The 23617-nt window shown below is 35.3% G+C and overlaps 1 protein-coding gene across 1 annotated transcript in view; it reads right to left on the bottom strand.

Annotated features, from left to right (window-relative positions):
• Positions 1-23341, bottom strand: part of HTR2C (5-hydroxytryptamine receptor 2C) — a 272558-nt gene extending 249217 nt beyond the window's left edge. The window contains exons 1-2 of the mRNA XM_012749569.2: positions 22788-23341; positions 27-84 (exon numbers count right to left, since the gene is read on the bottom strand). The gene's annotated coding sequence lies outside the window, so the exon portion shown is untranslated. The remainder of the gene's footprint in view (positions 1-26; positions 85-22787) is intronic.
• Between the last annotated feature and the right edge of the window lie 276 nt (positions 23342-23617).

The following is a 23617-nucleotide window of genomic DNA, read 5'->3' as shown; positions in this document are numbered from 1 at the left end:
CAAGGCACTCGTATGGGTATACTTACAATTATTTTTGAAGGATGGCACGGGTTGGCCTATGCTCGCGGGTATTAGCTGATAACCCTAAAAGCAAATATTGAGAAAAATGCAATAAGAATTCTATAAATATAAGTAAGGTGTTATTTAGAGTACCTATACTATTCACATATAATGCATGACTGATATCATTCAGTAGTGAGGCTGATATACATAGACTTCAGAAGAAAGACTTATTTATATAAAATAAATTTAAAACAACAAAATATTAGCACAGCAGGTATTTTATCATTCACCCTTTTGCTAAAAAGGAAATGAAATATTAGTTTTAATTCTAAATGAATCAGCAAAATTCCAAGTCAAATGTTTAATTGAAACAGTATTTCACATAAAACAATTACAGAATAGGAGTGGTTAAATATTACTTTACCCATATGTACTAAAACAATCCTAGACTCTAGAAGGAGAAAATCACCATTTCAGTATCAATTATTGTAACAGTATTAGTTGCCAGTATTTATTTTGGAATGCAAAAACAAAATTGAAACAAATATTAGCCAGTTACATGTCTTCGTGGTAGGACAAATAAATTTGGTATAAGGACATTCACATTTAGCTTGTTGTAAGCATCAAAACTTTCTCAAAACACATAGAACATGACCAAAAAAGTTTTAAATACAGGGATTTAAAAAATATTTAAAGCTAACTTTTCCATTTAGCCAAATAAGTAAAATAGAAAGACAAAGTTCCAGTGTTAGTTAGTGCCTAAAAATAAGTAAATAAACAAATACCATTAAAATTATGAGAAATACATAGGAAATTTTAATTATTAATATTATAATATTTGAGGATATTAAAATTATTTTATTAGTCCATAAACTTATCAACCAAAATCAACATATTTGAAGAATACTACTTTTGAAGTACTATTTGAAGAAACATATTTATTTGATAAATGTTAAAGCCACATTTAAACAATTTAGTGTGACTACCCCTTACAACATCCAAGATACAATATACTACACCAGCAGTCTCCAGCCTTTTTGGCACCAGAGACCCGTTTCATGGAAGACAATTTTTCCACAAAACGGGGGTGCAGAGGGAGATGGTTGCAGATAATACAAGCACATTACATTTTTTGTGCAATCAAACCTCTCTACTAATGATAATCTGTATTTGTAGCCTCTCCCTAATGCCAGCATCACTGCTTCAGCTCCACCTCAGATCATCAGGCATTAGATTTTCATAAGGAGCCGCAACCTAGACCCCTTGCATGTGCAGTTTACAGTAGGGTTCACACTCCTGTGAGAATCTAATGTCCCCACCGATATGACAGGAGGCACAGCTTATGCAGCGATGCCAACAATGGGGAAGTGGCTGTAAATACAGATGAAGCATCACTTGCTCACCTCCTGCTGTTCCGCCTGGTTCATGACAGGCCATGGACCAACACTGCTCCGCAGCCTAGGGGTTGGGGACTGCACTACTATACCAACATAGTATTATATTTTTCACTCATTATGACAGTAAAAAAACAGTTCTGACTTCAAGTGAGGGAAAAATAATAACTCGGATTAAAACTTTGCTGTTTTAATCCAAATCTCAGAAAATAGTATTTCTTGTGTCTTTTACAACTCCAAATAGCGCAATGATTGATTGAAATGGCTGTGCGAGAACACATGATCACATTAAACTTCAATTTTTAATGAAACAGTAGGAGATCGGTAGTAAATAAAAATAATTTCTTGGGGAAAAGAGCTGTAAAACTCGTTCTACCTAATATGTTTCAAGAAGCGGAGGTACAAAATTAATAGCAATCTTGGAGCAATGATGAGACTCCATGCTTGGTGAAATAGTTGGTGGCCAAGTTATTAATCTGTACAATAAGAATTATAGATTGCACTGCAGTAAAGCATGAGATCATCTCAATGCACAGTAATGACCCGTTCTACCTAACTGTACAAATGCCCTTGGAGGGAATAAAATGCTTGTGGCCTGAGAACTACTGCGAACGGAATTACGGCCCCCTAGTGGCCAATTGTGACCACTGCAGCCAGAACAATGTGAGCTATGATTGTGATTTTGCCATTTATTCAGGAAGGATTTATCTATTGAGGGTTTTTCCCCCCCTTTTGGGGGAGGATTGAGAGATCTTATAATAAAACATTCTTGCTCCTTCATTAAACATCAGCCACTCTGACATTTTTTTAAAAAATTTCTCCAAGACCTATCAACTGAAAATAATTTTCTGATTTCTCTAAAGTTTTAGAGTAGATTTCTAAAATTTTAATTAAGTGTTAAAAAGTATGAGATACCATGAGTAAAATCAATTTTTTATCAATTTCTGTCTGTCTCGTCATCCCCATTTTCTTCTTCTCTCCCGCTTGATCACGACATTCTTTATATTAATATTTTGCATCTGTCATACATTCCCTTTCCCCATTTTTTTCACTTAGGTAATTATATATAAACTTGAAGTATATTTTATTACCAACGTTCTGTCATTTCAAGTTCCTATCAATCTGACTGAGCTATGATTTTAAAAATTCCCATAGTGACTTTGATTTTTCTCCTTTTTGGCCAGTGACTCTAGATAGAAAAGATAGATGCCCCTGGCTACAACCTTGTTCTACATATTAATCCAAACACTATGTAATTCCCTCCTACAAAAATTGTGCTTGGAATATTTTTAAACTTCACACGTGCAATCCTAGTCTCCCTACCACTATTTATAACTGATTTATGAAGTGACATTAAGGGTAATTTTGTGATTGTTCAAGACAGATTTTATCTTACTTTTCCTACAAAAATTATTGCTGTTTTGTTTTCAGCCTACCCTGAAAAAGAATATGATAAAACAGTAGTTTCAATTCAAAATTGTGCTTTGAAAGTCATAAGCACCCTGTGAAGATTTAATGGATAAGTTTGCTGCTTTATTTTGTCTTCAGTTGAAATAATAGGAAAAAACAGGTATCTAAAGTGGAATGTCTATCAAAGAAATGCCTACCTTACTGTGGCTCACTTGCAATTAAAATGCCAGTACTCCATCCTGAGCAGCAGAAGGAAACGCTGGCATTACAAAAAGCTTAATGTACTTTTTGGGAAATTCATGGATATTCAGATTCATTTCAAAAGAAAGGGGTCATCTTCCATTCATGATTGAAATAGGACCACGAATGGACCAAATGGTAACCTTTATGCCTACTTAGGCTTTTTAAGAAATCTGTGTTAATGAAGTATAATTTACATATAACAAATGTGTGTACTTTAAATGTAGAGTTTGATCAATTTTGACAAATGTTTATGCTTGTGTAATTGCCACCCCAGTGAAAATATAAAATATTTCCATCCTCCTGCTCTTTTGTAGTCACCACCCCCTAAGCTTCAGGCAACCACTTTTTTTTTTTAAACAGATTCTTGCTTTGTTGCCCAGGCTAGAGTGCCGTGGCGTCAGCCTAGCTGACAGCAACCTCAAACTCCTGGGCTCAAGCAATCCTCCTGCCTCAGCCTCCCGAGTAGATGGGACTACAGGCATGCGCCACCATGCCCGGCTAATTTTATATATATATATATATATATATATATATATATATATATACGTATATATATATATACGTATATATATATATATATATATATATATATATATATATATATAGAGAGAGAGAGAGAGAGAGAGAGAGAGAGAGACAAAGTCTTGCTCTATTGCCCAGGCTAGAGTGCCGTGGTGTCAGCTTAGCTCACAGCAACCTCCAACTCCTGGGCTCAAGCAATCCTTCTGCCTCAACCTCTCAAGTAGCTGGGACTACAGGCATGCGCCAGCACGCCCAGCTAATTTTTTCTATATATTTTTAGCTGGCCAATTAACTTCTTTCTATTTTTAGTAGAGTTGGGTTCTTGCTCTTGCTCAGGCTGGTCTTGAACTCCTGGCCTTGAGGGATCCTCCTGCCTCGGCCTCCCAGAGTGCTAGGATTACAGGCATAAGCCATTGTGCCTGACCTACTTTTTGACTTCTATGGTTACAGACTATTTTTGCTACTTCTGGAAGTGATATCAATGGCACCATACAGCATGCTCTTCTCTTTTTCTACTTCCTCCTTTGTTCAAAATATTGTTTTCCTCTTTCACTGAGTTTCATTTATAGGCTATTTAAAGCATACATACCCCTTTGTCTTATCCTGTGGATTTATTAATGTAAATCTTCCTAACGTTCCCTTCAAATTACCGTGTATTCTTTCAAATTTCAATCTTTGTTTAACATGATACTGCCTTTTAGATTTACTGTGTCATGTCAAAGAGAGCAATGAAGTAGACATCAGTGACACTGAAACAATCATCAGAAGTCCAACCAAACATGGCAAACCAAAGGACTAATTACAAAAGACAAAAATCACTGGAGAAAGCTTTCAAACACAAAAGGATGCATTGCCTATTACCTCCCGTTTAGCACAATGCAGATAAGAAAAACTATTTTCTAGTGTGTATAGAGCATATATATTTCCACAAAAACAGATTAAAATATGTATGGGGGATACAAGTAACAGGATCTATGTATATATTTATTAAATATTATGAGATTTAGTATTTTAATGGGAAGCATATTAAATAATAAATACTACATTTTAGGTAGAAGGCCCCAGTTTTTATATTCAGATTTTATGTACTTCTTTTTATTAGTGATGTTGGCAGCTAAAATGTACATCAACTGAAAGTTCCTACTAATGTTTTATGCTACACCACTATTGGAAAAGAAAGATTCAGAGCCAATCAGAATGACAGGCAATTTTATTTCATAAAAGTCTTCTGAATAGGTGTAATTTTAAAGAAATGTCTTCCATATTAGAGATTTAGAAAAGAAACAGATGGCATGCTTCAATCAACTGCTAATAGCATGTACACAAAAGTTTTGTGAGGTAAATGCTTCCTCTCTGGAAAGGATAGTTATGTTTGGCAAGGCTTGATAGGACGGAATGGGGAAAAGAATGAAACAAATGAGTAGAAATTTAACTTTCCTGAGTTAGAAACTTAAAATCAAACCAATTGATTTTGAACAGGAATACTGGGAAGGATGACTTCCTTCGTATTGATTTTTCAATACTAAAATAAAATTGAATAACAAAAGTGAAGAGGCCAGAATCTCAGATACAAAATTTTGTTACTTTCAGAAGTGTGAAAAATTAAGGATTTAGCTAGATAAGTCAAGACTCTGTTGCCTAAATCTAACCACAAATTTCCTGTCGTTTTATTTTTTAACGCTTCTTAATCTAAAACCTCTCAGACATTCCCAGCAAGTACTCTGTTAAAACTTTGCAGGTTCTCAGAATAAGCAAATCTAGAGACAGAGGATTTCCGGTTGCCCAGAGGTGGGGGTGAGGGAAGTATGCGTGATTGCATATGGGTATAGGATTTCTTTTGGGAAATGATGAAAATGTTCTAAATTGTGATGATGGTTGTACAACTTTGAGTATACTAAAAACCATTGAATTCTACATATTATAATGGGCAAATTGCATAGTATGTGAATGACATCTCCATAAAACTGTTACAAATGATTTGGGGCTAAAGCCATTACTTTGAATGAAAAATCAGCTATTAAAAAGATAAAATTTTAAATGTGAGAACACATGATCACATTAAACTTCAATTTTAGTGAAATGGTAGGGGACCTGTCAAAAGGTCCTCTTTGAAGGATGGACTGATTGTATTGTTACAAAATCCATTGGGAAATACATTAGTTTTACATAATATTAAGTGTAACCATTTTATACATCTAAGATTCATGAAAGGCTAGATTTTAATTTGAAAAATTCTAATATCCGACATTCTGCACATGTATACAAAATGCGTCAAATTTTCATAGTGATGTGAAAGCTGGAGCAGGACATTAAAAGAAAAACTAAATCTATGACAAACATGGAACAACAAGTAAAGCATTATGAAATCTCTTTTAATTGAATAAGATACAGAGGAAATTTTTATCTTGCTCCTTTCTCAAATCAGCAAATAATCAGTGTTTATGCATAATTAGAATGATGCAAACTTTTCTGTTGGGAGTGACTCTTTTTAATTGTTGATCTATCTTAACATTGAACCATATGTTCCAGTGACTTCTCTGGTGAGGAAACTGTCAAGCCTATAGTCATGCAATAGGTGGCCAAGTAGAAGGAACACCATACCTTTTTTATCACAGGCAAAAATTGTGTTTGATACATTTTAACTTCTCTATTCACAGTTGATATTCATTAAAGGTTATTTTGGGCAATTCTGAACCTTGTTATATAAGCCTATCTCTTCCTTTCAACTCTCTTTTTGCTTTAATTTTCCAGCATATATACCACTAGTGATTTTCTTTACATAAAAAAGAGTTTTAAAGCTAATGAATTCAGAATTGAGTTAAAAACCAGTGACAGTTTCTGAATACTCTATAGGCTTTTGCTCTGAATAGTATTTGGAAACTGATTCTTAAAATACTCTTAGATAGCAGGTGGATTTTTTGGTATGTAATAATTTTATTAAAACATCTAGTCATAATATTTATTCAACTTGAAGTGACAAGCTTCACAGCAAAAATTACAGGAAAAATCCAATATAACATATATTATCAATCTGAAATTATATAGCAGAAGAAAACATTTCAAAGTTAAAAAATACATAAAATGGACTTTTCAAATTGGACTTTAATATGTTTTGTATTTAAAATGCAGGTACCTTGTTTAGATTTGAGCTTGTTAAATTATGAAAATATATGACTATTATATATGAAATTACATTAAAACAGAATCATTTTATTATGCCAAAAAATATAAAGAGAGGAATTTCATAAAATATGCAGTCAAATGTTTCCTGTGTTATTTATTATATTAATAGCTGCCTTTTCTTTCCTAGTCAATGTGATTTGACAGAAGGTGAATTTCTCTGCCCTTCTTTTAAATGTTATGATTCATTTCTTCTATTTTCCTATTTCATTGCCAATTACTATTATTAGATAACAATGTGCACACTTTTTCCATCTTTATTTCTATTAGTAAATAGCTATTCCCTCACCTCTAAAAAGGAACTGAGATCTTTGAAAATACACACATTCTTGATTCATAGGAGCTGATATATGATTAATGTCTACAGACTTGTCTTCCATTTATTTCTTTGAAAACATTGTAAATGACTAGGTAAATGTTATACTGAGAGTGTGTTTTATGCATGAGTATTTGCCATATTTTTAAAACTTAAGGCTGTTAATCAAGGTGCTATGAAAAAAGGACTACCTTTGTAGTCAGACAGACCTAGGTTTGAATGCTGGCTCTACCCCTCATTAGCTGTGTGTTTGAGCATGTGGTTTAACCTTTCCCTGTTTCCATTTCTTATTTCTTACTTATTCTCCCTGGATTTCCTTCAACCTCAGAGATTCTGCTGTGTATTTATTAGCATGAATAGTATAAGTAAATAACAACTTTAGTTATACTATAGTTTAAAAGTTTTGGCAAAAGATTGAGTAAATAGAAAATTTAAACTACCAATCATAGCATACATTGAGGATTATCTTGGGCTATGTACTTCCCTTCTCCTCACTGTTTCTTTTGTGCATATCTAAATGAAAGTTATCTGTCTAACCTTTAATTGAAAAATATGTAAATGTTTCAATTTAATTTCAAATCAATGTAATATATGCAAGGTGCACATGCAAATGAATCATGGAAGAAGAATCACAGAAGTAAATAGACTTCTTTCTATAAAATGCACTTTAATTTTTACCTTTTAGATCATGCCATTGAACTAATTTGATTGTTAATATTATGATTTCATCTTCCACATACTCTGTAGTTCACAAAGTCATTGTCATCAAAATCACATGAAGGTCACTGGTTTGTTTCCTTATAAAAATGACATAATGGATTAAAGCTGGAATTCTGTAGCTAATGACTCATGCTTGCATTTGTATGTTTTAAGAGATATAATTTATAGAAAGGAAGCATCCAGCCTGAGCTGTTTCAGATTTCAGTTGCTCATATAAATTAAGAAAGGCTAACATAAATAAGGGTACATGGTCTGTCAACTGGTCAGTCATCTAATTTACACCTTATAAAAAATACTCTTATTTGTCTTTTACATGTTTCTCTCTCATTGTAAATATATAATGCTCATTATATAACATACACATACGTGTCTTCTACCTATATGTCAGGAAGAATAAAAGTCATACTTTTGAAAGTAATTCACATAGTTGTATTAACTTTCTAATTTTTGAAGCCAGGAGTGCAAATGCACTTTCTGTTCATTCTGAATTTATTAAGCATGACATGATTCTCAAGGACGGTATGATGTAGTCAAATTTTTAAAGGCTTTCATTTCATATGCCACATAGCCTTCAAGAGGCAGTGAACCATGGAGAAAAAGAACCTGATCTCAGAGTTAGATGATTTGGGTTCTCTTTGTAGCTTTGCCAATAATTAGCTGTGTGACCTGGAGTGGATCAGGACCCTCTCTAAACCTCACTTTATTCATCTTTAAAACATAAGCAATATTAAGTCACTGACAATGTAATCAGTATACTTTAGTTCTATTGCTTTATTAGAATGCTTAGTACTTAATGTGTTGTTGCTTTCATAATGTCTTCCATGCATTTAGGAATAATAAAATGCTTTGCTAATATTCCTCAAAATAATCTAAAAAAAGAATGACTTTTTTTCTTTTTGGTTTTGGGAACAATCACGTGGCATTTGGACAATTGATTTTTATCTGAAAGTCTAATCTATAGCTTATTATTTACTTACTTGTAATATAAGTGAAAACATAATTCGGATATCTAAGGGCTTGCTAATAAGAAGTAATTCACACGACTCCTACCTGTAGGGACTTTACTATTTCCATTTGCATTATTCACTAACATAATATTGCTAGACACACAGAAGGTGCTCAACTCCTGTTTGCTGATTTATTTATTTTTTATTAAGTTTAGAGCACAAGAGCAACAAGATTGAGCATGAATGACTCTAGACCTATGGAGATTTTTTTTTCAACAAAAGTCTTATCCATCTGAAAATCTCTGTGAGTCAGTAAAAAAGAGATTTGGTCACTGTATGTTTAAGTGATACTGAAAATGGCACCTGAGAGAGTTGATCCAAATTGATTTTCCTTCTTTGGGCTTTCAGGCAAAAATGTTTTTCTATCAGTACTTTCATCCCATACAATCTCTTTTTTATATACTCTACTCTCTCAATTTTCTCTAAATTTAACAGTAACTTTTTTCTGCCAAATCCTTTACATAGAGCTCATCTACTGGATCTCCAACTACTGACTAGACTCCAAACTACTAAAGATCAGAACTAAGTATTGTTTCTTCTTCTGGGAAGCTCTAAGTACTCACTCAGTCCAATGTCTTGCCCAGAGCAGAATCTTAACAATTATTGAATGTAATAATGTATAAAGCTGGGGGAAAATTGAGAAAGTGTTCATTTTTAATATTCTGAGACAAATATTATCCTTCATTATTCCCCAAAGCTCTAAGTAATGAATGCTTAATTTTTGGACCTCTGTTCTCTTCTCTCTACAACCTTCTTTTCCTTGGAAAGTTTTGAAATTCAGCTAAACCAGTATAGTGTGGATTGCTCCAAATCATTTTACCTACAGAGTTGACCTGTCTCCAGAGATCTAGTATCATTTTTTTCAGCTCTCCAAAGAATATCTGATGGTGAATGTGTCACCATTATCTTAAATATATCCAAATCAAAGGTCACTCTCTCACCTGTCACTAACTAGTTCCTAATTTATCTTTGTTCCCACTGTGAAACATGAATATCCCACGGTCTTTTGGAATGTCACCCTTCCTCTGTGTCAATTCAAACCCTAGTGTCTTCAGGCTCCAGTCCAGTTCCTACCTATTCAAATAAAATTCCCTTAATTGGCTCTCTTTCTGCATTTGTACATGGTACACAATTTAGTACTTCATTATATAATGTCTTTATTTTTGTTGCATGTCAATATAGTTTATCTTCCCAAATAAAATAGTAGGAACCATACCACACCAGAAATGTTTGTTACCTCCTGGCTTGACAGCTCTGTGACTCTTAGAACAAGTGCTATATTCTCAGCCATGTTTTTACAATGTCAGGTATAAATAATCTTCGAAAAATATTTCTTAAATAATGATAATAATATAAATCTACAAGATTACTTAGATCGAGAGCAGGCTTGAGTGTCACAGCTTAAGATCTGACTGAGGACAAAAGTTTGAATAATTCCTTTGAAATTATTTCATACCAACACAAATGGTACAACTTTAGATTTATTAAAGATGGTGATAATTATCGTTTTTATTTTCAAGGGAAAGTAATTGGAAATCAAAATGGAACACTGATACAAGTCATGAACAGTCCACTGCCATACCACCCTGAATGCATTCGATCTCATCTGATCTTGGAAGCTAAGCAGGATCGGGCCTGGTTAGTACTTGGATGGGAAAAATCATGAACAAGCTATAAATGATCTTTCTTTCTCTCTTTTCTATCATTTGAGATCATCCTCAAAGACTCAGAGGAGTTATGAATACAAATACAGGAAATTGAACACTCCTCAGAAAAGAAAGGGTATAATGCAGGGGAATAAAAGATCATATGCAGTGTAATTAAAGCCCTGTAGATGAATAATTGCCCACAAAATTTCCTTGTCTTTTGGAATCCTTTATAAAGTAATAGCCTATGTATCCAATTCAATCTAAAAATATAGTAAAGGAATAAGACAACTTCTAATCATGAAGCTCAATCATAAGCTAAGCATTGACAACATTAATATTCAACAAAATATTAATGATTTATAACTTAAATTTTCCACTGAAAGTTGACTTTGGGATAAAATAATTCATTATTTTATCAATTTTTAAATGAAGAATAGGATCGCTTCATACAAATTAAAATTTTCTCCTGAAAAAAAGTCTTTTTCAATACTTGTATTTAAGGCAAACATTGCTACCTTACCCATATACACAGTATATTTTAAATATTTAAATTTAGAGTATACAGTTTTAAATTATCAGTACTTCTGTTTCTTTAAAATATACTGTGCATGTGGGTAAGGTAGCAATGTTTGCAGTAAATAAAGTATTGGAAAATTATATCTTGAAACATAAAAGGTACCGTCTGTTATTTGGGCTCCAGACATCACAAGAAATGTGAACAGAAGTAGGGCTAATGGATATAAAAGCAAGGAGAAAAATCAAAATAAATTGAAGCACTCTTTTGAAAAATTGGAAGGAGAAACCAGCAGGGCTTGATTGACTTTTAAGAAATCTTACTTGGCTAAAGTACAACTGGATAGCTAGCCTTCCAATTTACTCTGCAGAAAATGATTTGGATTTTTTTCTTTTAGGTTTTCATCTATCACATTGTTCATCAATCAGCTTATGTTATTTAAACCTTGACCATATGCAAATGAATGTATGCTTCTATGTAGAAAAATAAACATTTATCATATGTTTTTTAATCATCCCAGAGTAACATGATTGTCTCCCTCTCTCTGCCCCATATATAAATACACACACACACACACACACACACACACACACAGACATCTATATATCTAATTTCTTAATTGCATCCCTTATTTGTGAGCATCTAAAGTTCTTTGGAACTAAATATCCATGACATGAGGGGAGGGGAGAGTACTGGAAATAGAATAGAATTTTGAATGAGAAACTGTGGGTTTGTTTGAATGTGGTTGTAGAATTAATTCTGTGTGAACTTGGATAAGTAATTTAACCTCTATGACCCTTATTTTTCTCATTTGTGTAACCAGTGTAATAATACTGGCCCTAACTAACTTGTAGTTATGTTGAAAATCAATGAAAGAATAAATACGAAAGATATCTGAAAACTCTAAAATATCTACAAGTGAAAATTATATTATGGTGTGAAAAAAGTAAATATATTAATAATAGGGATGTTTTCTGATTATATTATTAAACATTCCTAGCTGTATGTTGCCTTTGTTAGGAAATAAGATAAAAAACATGGAGGAAAAAAGTGGAAAAGAAAATGTAAGAATAGCTCTTAGGTTGAAAAAAGTCTGTAATAAAAATAATGAAAAATTTAAAAATATATGAAATAGAAATACAAAAAAGAGTTAGAAGAATATAAAATGGAAATTAGGATGAATCTCAAAAAATGAATCTACATTAGCAAATATGTAGTAAGATCAACAAATTTGGACATCTCTACATGTTATATGTATTTACTCTTCCTGAAGCCTTTATAGTTATAGGAATTAAAATATTAAAGGTTTTAACTAGAAAACATAAATACCTCCAATTTTCTTCTTTATTGTGGGTGAAAGAATTATCTATGTTCAAAGGTTAGATAATATGAATGACTGGAATTATTTATATGTATACATTGCTTTCATGTTAAAACAACTTTTGTCAAAGCATCTTGACCCACTTAACCTTTACTTCTTTTTCAACTTCTGTGTATTTATTAAACAATTTAAAATTTAAAAATGTTTAAAACCTTTTAGACCTTTCCGTGTCTCCCCACAAAAGGAAATATCTACCATGGGATGATTTACCATTCGAGTAAAACAATTTAAAATTTAAAAATGTTTAAAACCGTTTAGACCTTTCCGTGTCTCCCCACAAAAGGAAATATCTACCATGGGATGATTTACCATTCGAGATTACTAGAAATCTTGTTAGAAATCCTATTAAGAAAAAAATCAATGATAATTATACTTTAGTAACATTTCTATATCTTAAAGAAGTTAGTTTTTAATCTACTAGAATATAAGATATAAGTTAATGGTTTCTGAAAAGGCAGCAGGCTATTATACATCCTATCACATCATTAAATAACTTGTACAGGGTAGCTGCATATGGTTTAATTTCAACCACTTTAAAATGGTTATGTTTAATTTATTATTGATAGCCAATGAAATGTTAAATTTACTTTAAGTGATAAAAGACAAAAAGAAGAGACATTTTCACTCATCCAGTAATCTTTCAGACATGACTCATTTCAAATATAGGGGACTGGAATGAATGGAAAATGACAAGTTCAAGACCCAAAGTGAGGACTGCCTTTAACTTGTGTAAGAATTTCTTTTGTAGTCGAAGAGTCATGACCTTTATTATGTAGGCTATAAAATTGACTACCTGAGCATCATTATTTGAAGTGGATTTTCAGAACTAGAAAACTTGTAATTTTAATAAGCTCGTACCATCTGAAATGGTCTTAGTAACCATCCAGTCTGATTTACTCTTTTAACAGATGAGGACATGGAGCCTCATAAAAGACTAGAACTCAGATCATTGAACTCTAAATTTGCACCATAAAAATCTTTCCCACAGTGTTTATATATTTGTATATATTAATTATTAAGCAAATATATATTTAGAGAACCCACGATGTGTAATGATATATGCAAAGGGTAGTTGGGGAGGATAAACATGAATAAAATATAATTTTTCTTCTATGTGAATTTATAAGCTAGTAGGAAAGAGAAGACTCAAATTAAAAAGTGAGATGATGCATAAAAATCTTTTAACACCATGCCTGGCAGATAGAAGACACTGAAATCTAAAATACAAGTTAAAAACCAAATAACAACAATAAAATGCAATACAATATGCTAAGTGCTATGTAAGTGGTGTACACAATGTTTATTATTTTTAATTTGAAATAGTGTTTTTATGTAAATGGGTGTATGAAGATTTGTCTGCAGTCATTTCCCAATGTTCCCCATTATCTGAAGCTCATTACTTCATAATCCACCTTATAGTCCCTTTATTTCATCTTGGCATTTGACAGCTACTTTGGCATCTGGTTATTATTAACCCTATATATGCTCTGCCCAGGAGTTAGGTGACAGTATTTCATACCATTGAGGTGGGAGTAGAGGATGTGCAGAGTTCAAACATGGGATGGGGAGTTGTCTGAAGTGAACTTTAAAGTACTAACCCTAAGTGTCTATAATTACAATGAGAAGTAAAAAAGTGGCAGATCTGAACAACATTTTTCAAAAACTATTCTGAAGCTGTATTAATGGATTGACTTGGGACTTAATGGAGTGAAGTGATCCAAGAATGATTCCAAGGCAGAAAGAACAAGGATTGTTTCAATTATCACAAGAAAGTAAAGACATCTGGGAGGAATGGTAGAGTATTTTTTAATAATTTCTAACACTATAAGTGTTGTCATAAATGCATTCTGTATTATGCTACAGAAATAAACTTTTATTTGATCTCGTTGCTTCATTCTCAATGAAGAGACTCAGAATATCCACTATGTTTGAACAAATTTGGCTTCTCTTCTGAAAATGATACCCTACCAAGTAAAGTATAAATCTAAGGTTACAAAAAAATGAAATTACTTTAAAGCAATGTATCATCTTCTTAGGGTTTGAATGTTTTTAACTTTTAAATTCTGAATTAAATATTTGTGGGAGTTTTCCCCACATTCTTTTCCCCATTTTATGTATCATATAATTTTTGTCTCTACTTAATATTTGTAACCTTAGGGAAGTAAGTTATTTAACCTCAGTGGTTTCTGTGTTCTGTATTTGTTTATAACAAATAGCTTAGTGTGAAGGATTCTTACAGAAAGATCACCTAGCACAAAGCTCTTATTTCAGAGTTGCAGAAACTGAGACCCAAGTTAAGCAAGTGACTGGCATGTTTTTCCTTCATTCATCTTGGGTGAGAGAGTAGGAAAGAGATAAATCAATGTTGCCTCTACCATAAATTGCAAAACTATAGTATTACATGGAATTGCCTTTTTTGTCTAATAGAACTTATTAGTTTCTTTGGGAAGTACTGTGTAACACATTATTCACCTCATTGGCATCTGACAAAGTGTTAGATGCATACCAGGCCCTCAATAAACATTTGTTGAAATTTCATAATTCTTGCAAGTTTTTTATTTACCTTTATCTTATAGTTGACTAATTTGTCAGATAAATATGAACAGTGAATTTTATAGATTAACTTACATGAAATTTAGGAAGCTGGCTGAGGTTTGGCAGTAGAAGCAGAAAAAGTTGAGATACCCAAAGAGAAGAGGGTAATAATTCTCTAAAGTAATGACTGTGCAATTGCTAATTTAAAATTTTGGAGAGCAAGAGTCATTGTATCAGTGAGTAGTCTTTTAGTCTTATAATTCTACTATACAAGTTCCTTCTCATTTGCATGGTGATTTTTAAAATAAATATAGAAGCATGAAGAAAGGACTACAGAAGTAAGTCTATTGAGAAAATAGCTTATTTCTGCTTTCTTAAAACATTGGTTTAAAAAATATTTGTTGGAGAGATACCAGACCCTCTTCATTTTATTTCCACCAAGAATAAAGTCATCAACTTCTCTCTGAGACTATTTTAGACTAATTTTACATTTGAAAATAAAAGATATGGGCATATTTGGCCTCTGGGAGTCATTGACTAACCAAAAATGCTAGAACAATCTACCTACAAGCCACACAGCATTAAATTAACTGTTTAAGATGAAAAAAATCTAGTAGATTCATGATCTTATCAATCAAAGTAATTCATCAATAGTAACTTCTGATTTCCTATAACATTATAAAAGTAAGGGAATAAAGCTTAGTTTTATAAGTTTATTTGCTGTAAAGGCATTTAGGAATTGTTATTTTCAAAAGAAAAGTTCTGCTTCACTCTAAGTCATCAACACTGTAGTCCTTTGACTTCACTAATTAAAGGTTAAATGATAAGGAAATTCTATAGCCAGAATGTGGAACTGATCCTAAACACTAATGATCTCTTCATTAGACATGCATGTGACCAATAAAATGGTCTTTGTCTCATATGTATATATAACTACATATATATAACATGCTATATTTCACTCTGAAATGGAAAAAAAAAACTGTGTATGCTACAGCTAAGCTTTAGCTAAACTAATTTAAGAAGATTTATGATTTTTTAATTGCCCTAAAATGTATTCAGAGAGATTACCTGAAATCATTTCAGGGAAATTTGTTATTCTGTTAGATGTCTTGAGTTCTTAAATATTACTGTGCAGGGTGGTAAAAATTCTACTTTAGTTCTTTCTTCATCTTCTTTCACCTTTACTTTAATGATTGGGACTCAGTTTCCTGAGGGCGGTAATACAACCAATCAAGAGATATTAATGATTACCTACTAGGGACAAAGGCATTTGCCATATACATGGGCTGGTCAGCAAAAGCTTCATGCAAGAGGTGGGGCTTGAACCAGACCCGAAGACCAGGTAGAAGTTACATAGGTTTGGAAGGGGGAGCTACATACTGGACTTCCCCAATTTTACTCCAGTATTTCTATCAATAAATTATTTTTTAATCACAAATCATAGTTTTTGTGTCATTTTAAAATGAAAGCAATCAATGGAAATAATTGGTTTGGTTTTTGATTTTTTAAAAATCTACTTTTAAAAAAGCCTTTAAGCATACTTAGAATTCTTGTAAGTATGCTCTTTTTACCCTGCATTAACTTTAGTTTAGGTATTGTACTCTGATAAGGTTTTTCTACCTGGGTTCAGATCAGTAAATTAAAACATTGACAAATACTTTTTACAATACCTATTTTCTAAGTGATAGTTATCAAATTATTTTTTCTGATTCAATTGTGAAAAGGAAATACATGGCAAATGAGATCAGGCAACACTTCAAACTTCTCTGATACATGATGAATGATTTTTAATGACCCTTATGTCACTCTAGTCTCAGACCTCCAGGACTTCAGTTTTCCTCTTTGAATTGCAAATAGGCAACCTTATACAAATGACCAAATATGAATGGCCTTTGTTGTGGTGTCACATATATTACAAACCACACACATCTATGTCTCCAACTTACTGCAGTAACATCTGCTCTGTCCCGTTATCTAAATATATAATAGCCTTATTTTCCTGATTTCATTTCAGTCTTTATATTATCTCTTTAGCTCCCTTGAGCTTCACTCAGCTTCTTGTCCCTCAGACTCTCATCGTTAACAGTACTTTCTCATTTGCTCTGTTTTTATTGATATTCATAGCTGAATCTCTAGATGAAATGTTACGTGTCTATCTTATTGCCTTGCCAAGCAGCATATCACGGCTTAATGCACATTGTCAGTAATAATATCCTCACATTCACATGCAAATCTGTTCTGTCCAAAGACTTGCAGCTATAGTATGAAACAAAAAATTAGCCAGTTCCCAAACAGAGGCAATAGAGTTTACTGTTTAACAGTATGGCCTCTGAAATCAAAACTGCCTGGTTTCAAGCTTGGTTTTGTTCATTTAGTTTGAGCAGATTATTTAACCTCTTTGTGTGCCTCGGTTTCCCCATCTGCAAACTATGGATAATAGTAGTACCTTCTCATAGGATAGTTGTGAGGCTTCTAGGAATAAATACATGTAAACCTCTTAGAAATGCGTAGTACATAGTAAATTTCAATAAACAGCTATTATTATCATCTTTTATAACACTTTTGTGAAGAACAATTACTTGCTAACTTGGCAAGTCTTCCTGCCTCGATTATAGGAAGCTGTACTTGAAAAGTCTTGAGTGAGTCTTGATTCCTGAGATAAATGGGAGATATGTGAGTTTAAAATGTGCTTACAAAAAGATTTGAACACTGTGACATTTCTTCATAGGCATTTTACTGATAACTGTAAAAATGAAACAAAGGAAACCCTAGCCAGTTTTTTTCATTGTTATTCTTTTCTAAACATTAGTTGACATTCTTTGTTTTCAGTGGTGTTCAATTTTCACTTTTTATTTTTACATTGAGCCCACCCCACCCCCTGCCATTAATGCTAATTCAACTTTGAATGCTCATCCTCCTTGCCTTGCTCCCAATCAAGATGCTTGCCTTCGTTCACTACTCACCTTCCTCCTTCCCAGGCTCTCTAACTACTTTGCACATTAGTTCAGGTTGCCCCCATGGTGCCTTGAACTCACGCTTAAGCTCTGCTTTCTCTACTGCTCACTCCTTTGATCAAAAATTACTCTCTTTACTGTTCACCAAAGGATGTCTTGTTCTACAGTCATCTGGTCCTGAATAATGAATAACATGTTTAGGAACATGGGGCAGATGAAATGGCTGTTCCTGACCACCTATCTGCTTTCAAACTATTTCTTTGCAATGGCATGGAAAAATTTTTAGCTGAATAAGAGTGGGCATTCCTTTTCTCTTTCCTCAAAGGCTTCAAGAAGATGGCTTTTCCACATAAAGGTATGGGAATACTAAATAGCTGTGCAGAGCTTAGGATGTGACTATAAGTTCATTCAAACTCAAACTCAAGCAACTGAGTGCTGTTGGTTGAATTAAGAAGTTGGGGAAATTTACTTTACACACCTCCTTAGCTTCTGTGAAGCATGAAAGTAAGATTGTTGAGAGAAAGAGATATGGAAGTGGAATAGAGAAGTTGGGAAGAGTGGCAAAAGTGTGGAACATGTATCTGAGAATATAGGAGAGAGAATTAACTAAGGACATATGAAAGGATTGCTGAGCAGTACTTAGGGCCCAGCTGAGATTGGAGACAGTGATGTGTAGTGTTAGTTTTTCTCCATTAGTGCTCAGCACTCATGGTATATGAACCTCAAATAGGGGAGGCATAAAGTGAGGGCAGTGGAAGGGTATTGAAGAGTGTGCATTTTGAGTGCCGATGGAAAATGTCAACATGACTAACATAAGGATCAGACTGGGAAGAATAGGAAGTAAAGCCAAGAGAGGACATTATAATTAGGAGCTTTGGAAAGAGCCCCAGAAGTTTCAATGAGGTTGATTAACAAGCAGGGTTTGGTTAAGGCAAAAAGGTACAGTGAAAAAGCTTAGGGTCTCTGCTTTCTAGTACATTGCTGTCCAATGGAACTTTCTTCAGTGATGGAGGTGGTCTATAACTACACTGCCCAATAAATAGTCACTAGTCATGTGGCTAGTGAATGGCTTAAATATGGGACTGAGGAATCAGATCTACAATTTTATTTAATTTCATTAAGTTGAAATTTAAATGCTCACATGTGGCTGTTATATTGGACAATGCAGTTCTAAAGGCTTTCGGATACCAGCCAATAAATTTATGATTAGTTGTTAATAGGTAATAATAACAATATGTTACTTCTCTAAGAGGGCATTTGTATTTAAAGGAGACAGTGACTGAGATTAAAGAAGGAAATTTCTGAATGTAGCATTTCAAGTGCCATGGAAAATCATGAAGGATATTAATTTGGGGGCCAAAAGACCTCTCTACTGCTTCTCAAATTGGCCCATGCAAGTGGTCTTCTATAAATAAGGTTAACTCTAATTAACAAGATTGACCATATCAACTGCCACCTATACATATAGTAAGGTAACAAGCAAGTTTCTTAAGAAACTGCAGCTGGCACAGTCTTAGCCACAGCTGAGAGGAGGAACGAATGAACAACAGAAAGTAGAGACGATGGGCAGAGGGAGACAAAAAACGAAATTAAGATTCCAGCTTATGTGTATCTTATTTGAAATTCTGCTTTCACTATGCCATTTGTATGTTAAAATGTCACAAGTGATTGTCAAAGAGTTGTTGCAGGTGAGCATTAGTAATCTGCTAGTAACTGGGTAAATGATGATACTGCTTAACGTCTTGGTTGGTTTCAAAGTTATTTGTCTAGAATGGAGATTACTAGGCTGTTTTGCAGCAATATTCTCAGTATATGAAAAAGCCTTCGTAAAATATTTTGAAGAATGGCAGTGATGGAGAGAGATAGATGGATTGAACATTCATTAGGCTGGTGATGGGTGATTTCTTTCTGAGGTTCAACAGTACAATATGTAGGTAAAATAACACAGGTATCCTGGAATGCTGACAAATAATAATAAATATGGCTTTGTGCAATAATTAAACGTTTTCTAAGTGGTTAATACTCATATATTTCATAACAATCAGGTGGGGTTAATATACTATATCCATATACAATAAATTAATATATTATATCACAATAATATACCATTAGCACCAATTTATGGCCAAATTTTCCTAGTTTGCTGATGGCTGCCCAGGCAGTTAGTGGGACATTATATAGCATTTCTTATGCTACACAACAATAAGCTTTATCAGATGCTCTACTAAAATAATCTTGACATATGTACTATATATCCTCATTTTGTGAGATATTCCACTGCTATAAAAGTAAGGTGGTAGGAGGCTCTTTAATGATACTGGCCAAATAGAATAGAGTTTCAGGAGCCATTAGAACCTGGGACTTAATTATTTTCCAGTGGGCTCAGCAAACTGCAGCCTTCTTCAACCTCAGGTCTCGAGCAATGTAAGAGCAGCTGAGGATGCTCAATGTTGATTGCTGATAATTTTTCCTCAAATTTTGTTTTAATTTTTGTGTTTCCCTTAGTGGGAGCAGGATAAATATTACTTGAAAAAAATAAATGAAACAGTAAAAGAACTGAGGTTTGACTCAATTATAATGTTGAGTGAATCCATTAAAATGTTAGGCTTTTTAGATTTTACTTTTATTGCTAAAGGAATAAACACATTCTTCCCAGGTCTCCTTGAAAACACAAAGAAATATTTCTTATTCTCTTGCCTTAAGTTAATCTACAAGACTAGCTTGAGAAATGAGGGGGAAAAAATCCAATGGTACCAAAAAAGTGAAGGATAATAATATCTTCCTCATTCATAGGCTTTGCCATGAATACTATGTGAAATTATATATATGTAATGCTACCAGATCCATATCTGGCATCCAAGAGGTTCTCAAAAACGTCAGTTCTCACGTCTGTTCTCATGAATTCATACTGCACCGAAGCCTGTAGTGTTAGTATTTGAAAGAGTCATCATTGTCATCCATGACACCTCTAGATGGAGATAAACCCCTCAAGAAAGCATAGGAAGGGTTAACAACCCTTTCTAGAATACGCAGATAGAAAAACACTGTCATTGTTGGCTCAAGCACCCCCAATCCTACCTTGACATTGCATTCACAAGCCTTATCCACCTTCTGAATTTCAGGACTTGCGTTGGGCTTGTTGCTGTAGATGATAGAAGCTATTAGGAAAGAAATCATGCTGATGAAACAATTTTTTCCCTCTCCAGGAGGATTGGAAGATCATATTTAGGGAAAGAAAAATATAATTAAATATCCTATAACCTACCTCCCCCAAATATGAAAATATAGAAAAAAATTATTTAATTCCCTCCACCTTTTGGGGGGTGGTGGTGGATTGGGTTGTAGATGATTTCCAAACAGCAAGGTGCTAAGAAAATTATACTTTTCTGAAAGGACAATACTCAGTGTGATTTAAATACTGCAAAAGAGAGGCAATGATCATGGTAGAAATCATTTTCTATGGGGCATGTCAGTTGGCTTCTGTCATTGTCTACACGTATGTAGCCAACTACGCAATAACACCTTGTTTCTACTGCATTCATATTTTGATTATTGAATGGCTGATACATAGGTAAGCTTAATGAAAAATATAAATTCTGGAACCCAGATATCTTTTTTTCACCACTGTGTATGTGAGGTCACAATTGTCTGCAAGCAGGGGAGCTCAGAGATTACTGCGTAGCATTCCTCAGCCGCCCCCCCCCACCCCCGCATCATTTTAGCTCAATCCTGTGAGCTTCCCTCCTTTATCCTGCCTAAAAGGTATGTGGTAAGGGGCATATGCACTTAGCAGCTCAATGATCAGAGCCTTCCTTGGATGGAACTTGTACTGGTAAATATTAATGAAGAAGCTGCGTGATACTGGCAGTAATTCTCAACCAAATTAGATATCCAATAACTGCCGAGTGTCACTCGCTAAATTTGAGTTGGGGAGCACTGTAGCTTAAAAAAGGGGTCTTGAATACAATACAAAGTGTTTGTCACCTCAGGTCGCATACCACCCAACAGGAAGCAAAAGGCAAAGGGCACGGCGCAGAAAAGAAACAGACACATAGACACGGTTTGAAACGATGAACTTTATGTGGCATCAGGAACGGCAACCTGTTCTTGTGTTTAGCAAATCCGAGGTACGCTGTAAAGATTGCTTGTCAGGTTAAACTGAGTAAAGGGACAGGAATAAGAGGCATCGCTGGAGACTTTCCGCAATGCTTTTCAAAATATAAAACTGTCACCAAATGACTTAGGTAAGTTAATAAAAAAAGGCTTGCTGGATGCCCTTATACTGTCCTCTTCAACTTACGTGACTGTAAGCAGCGCTATTCAAATTCTGTCAACAGCTGTTAGACTAAGACACAGATCCGCAGTGTGTATCTCCCCAGAGTTACGAGTGTTCACTGAGACCCTCCGGAAAATTAGGGTCGGTTTTCAGTGAGAAAATAATAGAGGATCCTTTGCCCCACTCTACTCCCACTGTCCTAAGCCGTGCGCCCCCTCCCACTTGCCTGCAGTCCGATTTCCCAAGAACGTAATCCGTCCCCCAACTCAGTTGCACCTTCCGCAGCTCGACCCTTTGCCCAGCAACACCGCGTTCAGTTTCCCTCCTCTCCCCCACCCTCACTTCTTGAGACCCCACCCCCGCCTTCCATTTCTCTCTCAGCATCCCCCGCGCCGGGTTCTCCAGACCCCCGCCTCCTCCCAGCACCTTCATATCGAGTCCTCGCTCCTAATCTTGGAGACTGTAGTGCTTCTCCCGTGGAACCTAAGCTCCTCTCTCCTTCCAGAGACTCAGTCTCCACGCGATCTGCGCGTTAGGAGTCCCTTCCCCCCCAACTCCCGCCTGGGCCAGTGCGGTCCTGCAGGCTGCAACCATCCGGGACCTGTCCCCGCTCCCCATCCCATCCCCCGCCTAAATCATTAGGGTCTCGGCTAGCAATGCCGCCCGGGGCTCCAACTTACCACTAGCGTCCGGGAGGAAGACAAGGCAGCGGTCGCCGCGGCGGCAGCTAGACGAGAAACGGACTCGGCTGCAATCGCCCAGCGGAGCCCGCGGCAGTCGGTGCGCTGCGCTGCGCTGCGCGCCGCAACCTCGCGCTTCGGCGGAGGGAATGAGGGACGGAGGGAGCTCGGCGCGATGGGAAGCGCCAGCAAGTCGACCTCCTCTGGGCGACCGTGCGCCCCCCGGCTATGTTTGGCTTTCCTCGCGTTACTATCTTACTTTAGCTTAGTAACTGACCACCTCCAGCATCTCTGCACTAATCGCTTCTTCTTTCTTCTTCGATGGTCCCTAACTAACTACACTATTCTAAACGGACGAAGGCCATCACAGGAGCTCCACGACGATCTCGACGACTCCGACGACAACGGTGTGCAGAAAGAAGAAAAGTTCATATGCAATTGGAAGGTAAGGGGCAGGCAGGCCGATGGAGCGGCCAAGGCTAGCAATCTAGCCGCTCCAAAGGCAGGATCTGAGAGATCTGTGCACCCGAGGAAGGAAGCGTCCTCGGCGAGCACCAGAGCGCCTACCCAGCGCTGGTGAAGCTGCACAGCGCTCTTGGGCCAAATGCAGGATGAGGGAGGAGCAAAGTGCAGCCAATCAGAGCTCAGCATTACGTTGCCTGGGGCCTGTTTGGACCGGTCTCTTAGTGCATCTGGAGCCTGCTGGCAGGGGGCGCGAGATCCCATGGTGGGGGTGGGGTTGGTTATTAACTTGATTCATGAGACTTGGAGACCTAGGGGAACTGGGGTCAGCATAGCATGGGGTTGGGGGGTGAGGGGAGGCTTTCTCA

Source organism: Microcebus murinus, chromosome X (genome assembly GCF_040939455.1).
Source record: "Microcebus murinus isolate Inina chromosome X, M.murinus_Inina_mat1.0, whole genome shotgun sequence".
Lineage (NCBI taxonomy): Eukaryota > Metazoa > Chordata > Mammalia > Primates > Cheirogaleidae > Microcebus > Microcebus murinus.
This window is presented reverse-complemented; position numbering and strand designations above follow the sequence as displayed.